This window comes from Lontra canadensis, unplaced genomic scaffold, assembly GCF_010015895.1.
Source record: "Lontra canadensis isolate GAN:19392208 unplaced genomic scaffold, GSC_riverotter_1.0 scaffold92, whole genome shotgun sequence".
Classification (NCBI taxonomy): Eukaryota; Metazoa; Chordata; class Mammalia; order Carnivora; family Mustelidae; genus Lontra; species Lontra canadensis.
Window position 1 is genome coordinate 2,260,563 of NW_022631086.1, and position 14,103 is coordinate 2,274,665.

The window sequence follows — 14,103 nt, forward strand, 5'->3', positions numbered from 1 at the left end:
GGAAAAGGTTGGAAGCAAAGCAAAGAAATTATTCGATGGGTTATACCAAATATTTTAAGTATTTGCCTTGTTTGGAAAAGGTTTGCTACCTTTCTGTGACTGGTTGTCCTTGGGTTTCAATTTCTTAACCTTACGATTTCGAGCTTAGACTTTGGTATGCTTGCTTGAATTACCATGACATTAAAGTCACTGCAGTCCAAAGGCCTCTTTGTTTAATTAATTCAACAGATTTCTCACTATTACTATTGTTGGATATTTATTAACCAAACCTTGCATGTCCTATCACATATTGTAAAGTTATGTTTACACCCCTACATGCCAGATATTAGAGCTCCCAGTTTTCAGATAAGGCTTTTGCTTGACTAGAAGTAGTTGAGGTGATGGATCTTGCTCTGTGAAATCCTGTAAAGGCAGGAGTCCAGGAGCTTTGTTTTGGAACGAGGACCCGAGAGTGCCCTACATTTCCCCAGAAAGTTCATGCACCTCTGCAAAAAAGAAACCACCATTTGCAGGAGGGAGGAGTGAGGAGTGGTGATGGAAGATGGGGAGTGGGAGGTAGTGTGGTGAATGCCTGGTTATCTAGTTGTCAGATATTCTTGGGTTGGGGACTTGTGGGGGAAATGGGCAGTGAACAGCATGATGTACACATTTACCATTAATTTCCGTATTTTCATTCCCACATCTCTTGTGCTTTCACTCAAACTAGGCATTTTCATGTTCAAACTAGGCTTTCACTCAAACTAGACATTCTCTGAAGTTTGTCAAGGCAGAGAGACTCTGTTCCTAGAGACCATCTCCTATGTCTTTTTTTCCTACTCATTCCATTAGAGGAATCTCTTGTATGCTTTATCCGGTATCTCCCTTTATAACATCTTGCCAAAGTATAGCACAACATTACACCCAGGATAATGACACTGGTATACCTATTAGTTTTATTTTGATTGCTCCACTTTTAATGAATTTGGGTGTGTGTGTATGTGTGCTTATTTCTTTGCAATTTTTTTTTTAAAGATCTTTATTTATTTATTTGACAGACAGAGATCACACGTAGGCAGAGAGCAGGCAGAGAATGAGGAGGAAGCAGGCTCCCTGATGAGCAGAGAGACCGATGTGGGGCTCGATCCCAGGACCCCGGAACCACGACCCGAGCTGAAGGCAGAGGCTCAACCCACTGAGCCACCCAGGCGCCCCATTTCTTTGCAATTTTATCACAAATGTAGATTCATTCATCTACTACCAGTCAAGAAATAGAACAATTTCATCACCACAAAAAGACCTCCTATCATACTTAGAGAGACACACCTACTTCCACCCACTCCCAACCCGATCCCTAACCCCATGACAACCACTAATCTGTTCTATTTAGAATTTTGTCATCTCAAAATGGTTTTACAAATGGAATCATACCATATGCAACCTTTTAGGATTGGCTTTTTCACTCACTATAATTCCGTTGAGATTCATCTAAGTTGTTGCATATAACAATGATTTGTTCTTCTTCTTCTTCTTCTTTTTTTTTTCCTGGATACTATTCCACAGTATAGAGATACCGCAGTTTGATCATTTATCTGTTGAAGAACATTTGAGTTGTTTCCATTTGGGGCTATTATAGATAAAGCTGCTATAAACACTCTAATATAGGTTTTTTTGTGTGGACATATGTTTTTATAACCTGGGATTATAAATAAACACAAGTGTGGGGTTATATAGTAGTACGTGTTTAGTTTGTAAGAAATTGCCAAATTGTGTTCCAGAGAGCTGTACCATTAAACATCTCTTCAAGCCATATATCAGCAATCCAGTTTTTTTTTTCACATTCACTTGGTGCTGTCGCTATTTTTCATTTTTTTAATATGTTATTTTTTTTTCAGTGTTCCCAGATTCACCGTTTATACACCACACCCAGTGCTCCATGCAATACATGCCCTCCTTAATACTCACCACTAGGCTCACCCATTTATTTATTTGAGAGAGAGAGAAAGAGAGACAGTGTGTGAGAAGGGGCAGTGGCAGAGGGAGAAGCAGGCTTCCTGATTGTCAGGGACTCGATCCCAGGACCCTGAGATCATGACCTGAGCCAAAGGAAGACATTTAACTGACTGAGCCACCAAAGCACCTCCAAACTTTTCCTTTTATGTATTGTGCTTTTGTTGTCTAATCTAAGAATTCCTCATCTCATCTAGATTCCCAAGGTTTATTCCTATTTTTTTTTCAAAAATTTTACATTTTATAGCAATCAAGTTTACATTTTTATAATTTTACATTAAAGTCTGTAATTAAGTTTCAGTTTCCTTTCATATAAAGTGTGGATTTCATTTGAGTTCCTTTCTTCTTTTGTTTCATTTTGTTTGTAGTCTTGAATTGCTCCTGTATCTTTTGTTCAAAAAGCTGTATTTCCTCTACTGAATTGCTTTTGCATCTTTGTGAAAAATTAGTTGGGCTTCTTTCTGTGCTTCTATTTCTGGGTTTTCACTTCTGTTCTATTGATCTATGCGTCTGTCCCTCACTGATACCACATTAGCTTGATTCCTATAGCTATACAGTAAACCTTAAAAATGAGTAGAGTCTTTCCTTCCACTCTATTCTTTTCCAAGATTGTTTGAGCTCTTCTATAGTCTGACTTTCTAAATTTGTAAAATAAGCTTGTCTATGTTTATCAAAAACCTTGTGGGATTTTGATAAGAATTTTATGAAACTTAATAGCTCACTTTAGAGAGAAATGACATTCTTACTATATTGAGTTTCCGTTTCTTTTGAAAACACACTTTCTCCTTAGCTTTTAGAACAGTATATCCTTCTGGTTTTCTTTCTTCTGAAATTATTTCCTCTCTCCTCACACATACTGTTTTCACTCCCTTACTTCTCCAAATCAATAGACATTTCTCTTCAGATAAAAAAAGATCAATACTTTTAAATGAATTTCTGAGCTCACTGGAAAGTAAGAGACATGTCTAGAGGCAAAAACAAAAACAAGTAGCAATCACAAACATAATAAACGCCATGGAATTGTGAGTGGGAAAGGAGGACAAAACTATAAAGTTAGGGTTGAACAGGAATTCCCAATTTAGGATCTACGGAGAGAAAAGAAAACTAAGCCTAGGGCCCATTAAACAGGAGGAGATAAGCTTGAAACCTTTGCATAAAACTGCCACTCTAAAAAAGGATTGCATTTTAATGAAAGCATTAGTTAAAAAAGAAATCTGCCTATGGGCAAAGAGAATTAAGAAGGAAAAATGTCTGCCTTACCAAAGCTCCCACATTTCAAGAGAGAGAATTGTTTCTTCTGAGAATTTGTAATCACTGACTACCTTCCTGTATGTATGGGTTTGAAATTTACAGTACCTGAAGGGAAACGCATACAGCGATAATTTATGTAGTCCTATGTTAGACGTATCTCCAGTGACCAGCAACAAACAAACAAAACACCCCCAAAAACAAAAATCCCAAATACATTCTAGAAGAAACCAGGCTTAATCTCACCTCTTAAAATTCCCATATATTATCTTCTGACAAATTTAAACTCACAATTAAAAAAATGAACAAATATGTGAGCAAACAAACAGCTATGACTGCTCCCCAGTTAAGACAAGAAAAAAAAAACACATTTGCATCCTAAGAACTTGGACTTAATACAATTCAATTCAAAATATTAAGTAATGAAAGAACAAATGACTGTAAACATGACCTAGTCGGTGTCTATGGAGATTTTTAAAATGTGTTTCTTATGAATGAGTATAAAACGGTGCTCCCCACAGAGGATGAAAATGCAGACTACTTACAACAGACCAGATGTCCACACAGCAAGATGGATAGGACTTAAAAAAAAGTGTTACATATGAAAATATAAGAAACAGAATGAGGTCTAGACCGCAATGCTTCTTATTAAAAATGTTTATATTTAAACAATATATGTTTTACTGTGATCCATCCAAATAAACATTGGCTGGGCAACACAACATGAAGTTAGGAAGCATAGACCAATGGTGAAAGAGTATCATGAATGGATGACTATGGCCAACACAGTCCTTTGCCCCTAAGCCTTACCCTTCCCACCAAGCAATAAAATACAACATCCCTAGAATGATCAGACCAACCCACTATTTTATTAGTTCTCACTCCCTGAAGGTGTGTGATTACCTAGAGAAACAATTCATAGCTGATGGATTCCATTTATGGAAGTATGGAGTATATATATAGTAAATTGTGAAATAAAATGATTTTTAACAAATTTTTTGTTTATAAGTTCAAGACATTTTCAAAGTTTGTCCTAATATCTCACTCAAAAGCCTTCAAATGATCAATAAGGATAAAATTAATATACCTAAGAATCATCATATATCGTGCATTATTAAATATGCATGAAATATTTTGTTACATTTATGATAATTCATAATAGCAAAATACGAGTGTTATTTTAAAATAGAAACTGGATTTTATTAGGTTAACTAATATCTAATATTAAAATAGTTAATAAGTCATACATTATATTGATCATTGAATACTCTGTGAAAATATAACAGTTATTAAGTAACTATAATACACCCAAAGAGATAGTATAAGATTTTAAAAAATGAAGGAGGTAAACACCATGCATCGTGATAGGAAAAAAACCTCCCTATCAGGAGGCATTTAGGGAATAATCAATTACAGAATTTAACACTTGACAAAAATTGCAGTAGAACTCAGAAATAGATGAGAAATGGGTTTATGGAACTAAAGCAAAGTCATGAAAAAGGAAATATGTGGAAAAGTGGTAGGAAAAATCATTTGTATTATAGGTGGATCAGAGATGTATATTTTAAGGGAAATGTGCAAAACAAAAAGAATATATGGGAATAGAATATACATTTGTAGTAATATAAAAAACACAAAATGAAATTTGCAAATTTATTACCATTAACGACATAGAAGGGCTTTTAAATTATGATTAGAACCAGACGATCAAAATGAAATAATGGTCAATGACATGGTGAAGAAATAGAACTCTTGACTTTTCTTCCAATTCTTTCTTTCTGGTCAGGGATAAAGATCTTTAGGCTGAACGGAGGAACCAAAGATTGAAAAGAAAGAGCTGGGACGCCTGGGGGCCTCAGTCATTAAGCGTCTGCCTTCAGCTCAGGTCATGATCCCAGGGTCCTGGGATCCAGCCCCACATGGGGCTCCCTGCTCCGCAGGAAGACTGCTTCTCCTTCTCCTACTCCCCCTGCTTGTGTTCCCTTTCTCACTGTCTCTCCCTTTCTGTCAAATAAATAAATAAAATCTTTTTTAAAAATTTAAAAAATTTAAAAAAGAAAAGAAAGAGCTGAAGGGACGGGTCATGAAAGAGACTGTATATTAATATATTAATATGTAGTTCTAAAAGAATAAATCTCCTGGTCTGGGCAATTTGGATTCTGGTGTAGTGGGAGTTTGAGTATCAATTTATCAAATGTAAGTTTAGAGAACCATAGAGAATTGGAAAGGTTTTTATATTTAAAAGGAACAAAACTGGTTCCTAAAATGTACTATAAATATTTGCAAAAAAACCCTAAAAGATTTTAGAATGAGCTTTTGAATGAATGACTTGATGCGTGGGGGTTGGGGGCTGGGGGACACATGCTGAACAGTGATCATGTTAGGATCCTGGATTATTGCAACAATAACAGTCATGCCATGCTAAATTAATTTTCTTATTAAAATGCTGAGGCCTTAGGACATTTACTATAAACAAAAGTTAGATCAACCTCAGTGAATTATTCTCATGGGTGACATAAAATCAGTGAAACTTCACCAAGTTCTCAGGAGTACTGACTGAATCATTCAGGCCCCTTTGGGTTGGTTCTGAATGTGAAGGCATAAATAGAATTAATGTGTTGCTTATGTGAAAATGCTGGTAGGCAATCCAAGCTTTATGGTAGCTACAATCATCAGGGACTCAAGCCCTTTTTTGGGGTCCTACCATTCTTCCTTTTTTCTTTTAAATTGAGATATACCTGACACATAACTTCAAGTATCAAGTATACAACATAATGATTCAATATTTGTACGCATTTCAAGATGATCACCACAATAAGTCTAGCTAACATCCATCACCATATATAGTAACAAAATTTTGTGTGTATGATAATAACTTTTAAAATCTTCTCTCTTAGCAACCTTCAAATAAGCAATACAGTATTACTAACTATACTCAACAATTACATCCTCATGACTTATTTTAGAACTGGAAGTTTATACATTTTAACCTCCACTCATTTCACCTACTCCCCGTTCAATGACCAATCTGTTCTTTGTACTTATAATCTTGGTTTCATTTATTTATTTCCACATATAAGTGAGATCATGTCTTCCTCTGTCTGACTTACTCACTTAGCATAATGCCCTCAAGGTGCATGCATGTTGCAAATGGCGAGATTTCATTCTTTTTAGGTTCTACCACTCTTGACTGTAGCCTTTATTTCCTGATCCTAGGTGGCTGCTCTAGCAACTTCCACATTGTCAGCTTGCCATTGAGAAGAAAGGGAAATGGGGAGAGAGAACACTTCGACCTAAGTCTAAGGCAGGGTCAGGAAGTGGCACTTCTGCTTCTGTTCACATCTAATTGGTCAGGACTTGATTGCCTGTGGACAACAGTTAGTAGGATACTGGGGCTTTTAGGATTTAGCTAGGTCACTATGTGAGAGTTAAAAATTCATTTTCTGAGGAAATAGAGAATATTTACTAGAGAGACAGCAAGCAATTCTAACTAGTGCATTACATTTTCCCTTTGAAGATAATTATAAAACCCACACATTAAAATCTATTTATAAAAATCTTAGGTATAGAGCAAAGTAAAAGTCCTTCAACATTCTTCTCTATATCCCTTTCCCTCCATAAACTTAATCACTGCCAACATTTGATTCTTTCTCCTATGCGTTATCAGGTAAATTAAATATATACTACACATATTTATATCTAGCCCTCTTTTGTTAACCAAACTGAAATATTACCACCCTTTTTTGTAATTTGATTTTTTTCATCCAGCTATCTCTCTTAGACATTGTTTTATTTCATTTCACATACATTTATCCAAATCTAATAAGTCAATGCATGAACATTTTTAATTGATCTTATTAAAGATATTTAGGCTGTTCCCAACTTTTATGCTAATTCAAACAGTTTTTCCACGAAAATACTGTATTTTGTGATCATGACCTATGCTGCAGTGAAATATGGATATATTTCTATGAAATGAATCCTCAGGGAGAAGCTTATGTGTCTAAATATATACTCCTTTATACATTTTTGCACACTTGTTCTTCCTTGAAAATTTTACAACCAGCTGATCAACTCCAATAAAATAAATCTTGTTAAAGATCTTTTAAAATAGATATTATACATTGATCTTTGACATTGCATAGAATATATCAAGAGAAACTGATATCTTTAATATCATATAGTCTTCCTATTCTAGGAGTGTGATGTTTCTTTCTAATATTTGTTCTTTCTTTAATCAATAACTTCAATTTTAGCAGTTCCATAAGATATTGTAGAATTCTTGTTAGTATATCCTAGTGTGTTCTTTTATATTGTTTTTTCATTAAGATGACTATGTTCTATTACATTTTTTATTTGTTATTTATGATCTATAAGAAAACTGCTGATTTTTAGGATTTTGGTGTTTTATTTGTAAAATTACCAAACACTCTTATTGTTTCTAGGGTTTAACATTAAAACCTCTTGGATGATATCTACCACTGAAAAATTATTATCCCTCCTCTGGTTTCCACACTTGACCTAGTCTTAGTCCCAGAGTCTATCAAATAAAGCAGAGTCCAGGTCCCCTTGAGGATTTTAATGTGTAATTCCGTAGTAGCTGTACATAGCAGGAATTTCACTAATTTTCGCACATAGTGACCTATGACTTCCAAGGTAAAGGAAGAGTTACTGCATTTTGTGCCTGACCTATGACATTTCATCGTATACTACAATGTCTTTGGAAATCTAAAAATAACCTATAGTTATTTGCAGATGGAATAATTGTCTACATGCAAATTCCAAAGAATCTATTGGCTAATTATTAAAAATAAGAAGGGCCTTACAAAAGTTTGCTGCAGGTAAAATAAATATACAAAACCAATTAAATTTCTTTTTTTTTTTTTTTTAAGATTTTATTTATTTATTTGACAGAGATCACAAGTAGGCAGAGAGGCAGGCAGAGAGAGAGAGAGAGGGAAGCAGGCTCTCCGCTGAGCAGAGAGCCCGATGCGGAGCTCAATCTCAGGACTCTGAGATCATGACCTGAGCTGAAGGCAGAGGCTTTAACCCACTGAGCCACCCAGGTGCCCCAAGCCAGTTAAATTTCTATACCAGTTTGCAGCTTGTATTTTAACTTTCTTCCTGAAGTTTCTTGAGAGATATCAGTTCTTTATATATATTTACCTTAATCAATCTTTTCTTTTAGGTCTATGTTTTTGGTGTGTTTGTTTATCAGGTCCTTCCCTACTTTGCTTTCTAAAAGTATCTATCTGGAACTCTTATTTTTGTATGGTACAAATTAGGGACCCATTTTTGTCCCATTTGGATAATCAGCTGTACAACAGCATGGTTTTCTGAAAAGATCATCTTTCTACGTAGATTAGCCTGTTACTCTGTTGTATATCAAGGTTCCGTTTATTCTGGATCCATTTCTGGATTCTTTGTTCTGCATCACTGATCTGCTTATCTACCCCTGAATTAAAACTACACTGTACTGAATACTATAGCAGTATAATAAGTCATGATATTTTAAGTCCCTATAGTTTTCTTTCTTAAGTGTCTTAGCTATTTTTGGCCCTTTAATCCTCCATATATATTTTAGAATCAGCTTGCCAAATTTCTTGAAGAAAGTTTGTAGGAATTTTTTTTTTTTTTTTTGGAATTAAAGGAAATTTGTATGTTGAGTATTGATATCTTTTTTGTACCAAGTGTTCCCATCTGTGAACATATTACTCCATTACATTTTAAAAGTTTCCTTTCAGGGTGCCTGGGTGGCTCAGTGGGTCAAGCCTCTGCCTTTGGCTCAGGTCATGGTCTCAGGGTCCTGTGGTAGAGCCCCGCATCGGGCTCCCTGCTCAGCAGGGAACCTGCTTTCCCCTTTCTCTCTGCCTGCCTCTGTGCCTACTTGTGATCTCTTTCTCTCTCTCTTTGTGTTAAATAAATAAATAAAATCTTTAAAAAAAATAAAAGTTTCCTTTCATGTCCTTCAATAACATATAATCATTTTCCATATAAATCTTACAAATTTTTATTGTATTTTTCTTGTTTGTTTATTTGTTACTATTAATGATTTCTTTCTTTTATACTTTTGGTTTTGTGGTAATGGAGATAATCATGTAATACACAACAAATTATCATTTTATTTCTATCTTTCCTATCCTTTTATATTATATATTTATTTATTTTTCTTATTGTACTAGCAAGATAGTTTGTTCTGATGTTGAATAGAAATAGTGATAGTGGTCATATTTGTCTTGTTTCTAAAGGAAATATTTGAAAATAACTTTCAAGGGAATATTTTAGTATTTCTTTGGTGATTATGACATTTGTTGAGTATTTTTTTTTAAAGATTTTATTTATTTATTTGACAGACAGAAATCACAAGTAGGCAGAGAGGCAGGCAGAGAGAGAGAGGAGGAAGCAGGCTCCCTGCCAAGCAGAGAGCCCGATATGGGGCTCAATCCCAGGACCCTGGGATATGATCTGAGCTGAAGGCAGAGACTTTAACCCACTGAGCCACCCAGGTGCCCCTTGTTGAGTGTTTTTAATGCATAATATATTTCAGGTTAAGCAAGTTCCATTCTTTTCTTCAGATTGTAATTAATCATCAGCATCTTTATTGTCTCACCAAAGAATGAAGACCCCTGAATGCCTTAGGTCTTTTGTGCCTTTCACTTATAATCCATATTCTCCTATAGGCTTTTGGCTGTGTTTTGATTTTTTTTTTATTCTAACAACTTAGAATTTATTGTTACCATTTTCATAATATAAACATTTGGATTTATTTGCATATTTATCAGGGCTTTATTGGGGTTTCTTTTACACTGCATTTTCTCTCTAGAATAATTTTCCTTCTTTCTTAACGAAATTCTTTAGTAATTAACTTAGCATAACAAACTCATTCAATTTTTGTTTTCCCAAAAGTGTATTTCACTTTTATCTTTAAAAAGTAGAATTCACTGAATACTCAGTTACCTAGGCGATTTTTTTTTTTCTCAGCACTTTGAAGATACTATTCCATTTTCTCCTGGTTCCCATTGTTACCATTACAAGTCATCGCTTAGAGGAATTCAGTTCCTTTGGAAATAATCTATTTCTGTGGGCCAGCCGTCTGGCCACAGTGCAGTTTAGCTGATTTCTCTGTTCCAGGTCTCCTAAAACTGGAATCAAGACATTAGCAGAACTGGATCCCTTAATGCTTGAGGCTGTAAGGGAGAATCTGCTTCAAGTTTGTTCAAGTTTTGACTAAATTCAGTTCTTTGCAATTGTAGGACTGAATCCCCATTTCATTGCTGGCTATTAACCAGCTGAGGGCTGTCCTTGGCTCCTGGAAGCTTCCCACTGCTCCTTGAACATGGACCCCATATCTCAGAGCCAGCAAAAGCATGTTAATTCTGCTTCAGCTGGGGTCTCTCTGACTTCTTAGCTGTGTCCTTCTTGTGTCTCTTCTACTACATCTCTCTGACTCCAAGCAGAGAAAGTTCTTTTTTTAAGATCTTATGTGATTACACTGGGCCCACTAAATTGATCCAAGATAATCTCCCTTACTTACATGGGCAAAGTCCTTTTGCCATGTGATATGACATACCAGAGATTGGGGTATGGATATCTTGGAGGAAACGGGGTTCTGTCTTCCAGATGGACTTACTGATGTATATTTTTTAAAATGATAAGCCTTGCTTCTTACAACTTTATCTCTGGTCATCCTTTGAGACTTTGGTTTAAACTGTGTTTCTTTAGAAAATGTGCTTCTCAAGGCATGCAGGTTACTGCTAATACAGCTAAACAACTTAAATTTCCAATGTGATGTCTTAGCATACTATGAATTCAGGCCTTAACACCTGTAAGCACAGGATTTTCATTAGGAATTTTCAGAGGAGCCTTATTTTCTCCTCCCATTTCCCTGAGTCAAGGCAAGGTAAGGGCATCTTTTTACAGGACAATTCTTTTTTCTTCTCTGATTTGCATTACATTGACCAGCAGGGGCTGACAGCTTCCTCAGGCTGGACATCAACTCTGGGTCCCACCCTGTGGCTCCAGCTACGCTTTTCACTGTTCATCTGGATCAGCTCCTCCCTCTCTCCAACCATCACTTACTGTAACTTCACTCAGACATTCAGGAAGACATATTTATGTAGGAAAAAATACCCACCTATCCCAGTCCCAGAAAATTATCTTTATTTACACTGTAATTTGTAAAACCCTAACACCAGCAGTGAGATTTTCAGACACATAACCTGACCTCTACTTTTGTCTTTTGCTGTATTGTCATCCCTCTCCCAAAGGGAATGCGCTGTGGTTTTTTTTTAAGATTTTATTTATTTATTTGACAGAGATCACAAGTAGGCAGAGAGGCAGGCAGAGAGAAAGGAGGAAGCAGGCTCCCTGGTGAGCAGAGAGCCTGATGCGGGGCTCAATCCCAGGACCCTGAGATCATGACCTGAGCCAAAGGCAGAGGCTTAACCCACTGAGCCACCCAGGCGCCCCAAGAATGCGTTTAAGGAGAAAGGAAAAAGAAGACCAACTTTCGTGCCATGTAAACAAGAAGAAAAAAAGGGGCATAAATATGTTAAGATAGTATGTTTACACTTAAAGTTATCCTCCATGTGACTTTTTAAAAACTTGATTTTTTAAAAAAATAGATTTAATTTTTTTTTTTTTTTTTTTTTTTTTGTGGGTAGTTCTTACCTGGTCTGAGAATCCTCTCAGTTTAACTAAATTGTTTGATTAATTTCACATGGGGAAGACAAAACCCATGACAATTTTAAAAGAGCAAGCTAAAAAAGGAGGTTAATAGTCAAATATGCATCTTCCCTTAAGTGTGACAATGTTCTTTTGTGTCATTTGACTGTCTCAAGTTATCTATCGAGTTTTTAAACTATTGAAATGCCTATTAATAGAGGTTTTTAAACTTTTGCTTTTAAGTGTAGGTGACATTTTTTATTAACCAGACTTGGAATGTCCAGAATACTTTCATCTCCAGATCCCTTGGAATTATTTCTTTGCTTTATTTAATAAATATTTATTAAGAGCCTGTTATTAAGAGCCTGTTGTTATTTTATCATTTATTAATAATGTTCATAAATGTTATTAAGAACACTCTATTAGCCACAGGAGAAACAGATAGGAGCAAATCAATATCCTATGGGATTCAACTTCTGGTGACAAAAAGAAAAGAAAAGCTAAAGAAGGTATAGTATAATATCAGGGAGAGATAAGTGTTCTGAAGGAAATGATAATGCAGGCTCAGGGGACAGTCATTGGAATAGGGACGTTTAAAGCAAGGTGACTAATGAAAGCCTATGAAGAGGTGACCTGAACAGACACCTGAATGGGGGATAGAAGTCCTGTGATTATCTGGCCCAGGAGCAAACCTCCAATGTATTTTATGACTACTGGAGAATCCAGAACTAAAGACTCAACTTGTTAAATAATGAACAGTAGAAAAGCAGACCTAACATTTTTGTAGAGATAAAAATCAACTTCCTGTTTTGGCATTACAAGTCATGGGACTCCAAAATCCTGTAGACGTAAACACTCATTTATATGGACCTCTGCCAAGGTACAAGTCCTTACCAAGCATGTTAGACACACAGATAAAAACTCATGCTCCCAACAAGCTGTTAACAGAGAAGAAAAATATGCCTAGGTCTTAAATTGCTAGAGATCAAATTTTCTTCAGGGTTTTGACCGGCTTCTGACCATCTGCAAAAGTGAAAACTTCTAGAAGAAAATCTAGGTGATTAAGCACAAAACAATGAAAGGAAGTCTCAGCCTGTCTCCTGGCCCTGAAATGGAGTGAGCTCTGCTTCTTGCACACAAGGCAGTTTCGACAAACCCAGACTCCTCTGTTCCACTCACAGGGCTTGTTGTTTTAGGACAAATGTGCTCTATAGGACTCTTTGTAAAAGTGCATGCCTTTTTAAAATTAGAATTTATTGAGTCTGACAGCCTATATTAACATAAAATGTGTCCTGAAAAATAGAACTAATAATTGAAGGATCCCGCTCTGTTTTTGTAAGATTTTAGAAGTATTTCAATATAATTTCATGAGATCATATTTTTTGAAATAAGATGGTCTTTTAATTTTCTATTTTTATAAATTTTTCAACAAATGTTGAAAAGTCAATCAGATCTGAACGTAGGTTAGCGCAGTTAAGCACAGCCTGCCATTGCTACGTGTACTTCCAAAGGATTCCCAGTGCTCAGAGGATCTGGTGTAAACTAAGAAAGCTAAAACTAAGAAAGACTCATGAAATTTTAACTTATCTGCGTCTTCTGAAAAGTCTCATGTCATTCTTTCCTACAGTCACGCCCACAATATTCCCTGTGTGAATTTCAATGATTCATTCATATTGACTTACTGATTCAATGTTCATTCGTATTGACTGTCCTACCTTTTTTTCTCTCCCCTTGGTAAAATTATTTTCGTAATTTTCCATGGAGGACAAAAGTCATCACTTTTCTCAGACACCTCCATGAAAACCATTACTGTGATCTTTGTACTTCTCCCTACAGCACTGAACATTCTGTTGCAATCAATGTTGGTATTCATGTTTCCTTTGCTTGGTTTTAAACAGGCTCTTTCAGTGTGGAAATCACCCTTTTTACACTTACATACCAACGAAAGAGTATTTTGTCATATTTAATTTTTATTAAAAATTGAACATAAAAAAATTAAACATAAATTGCATTTTAGATAGATATTTAAGAAACGACATGAATAACTTTTCAAAATTAACATGCCAAATGGAAAAAAAGAGGCATGTTAAGAATTTTAATAAATAATCGAGTTTTATAAAAATGGGTATTAGGTAAAATTAATTAATTGTACTTGAATAGAATATGGATTTCCAGAACATCCCACCCCACCCTTCTCAACTTACT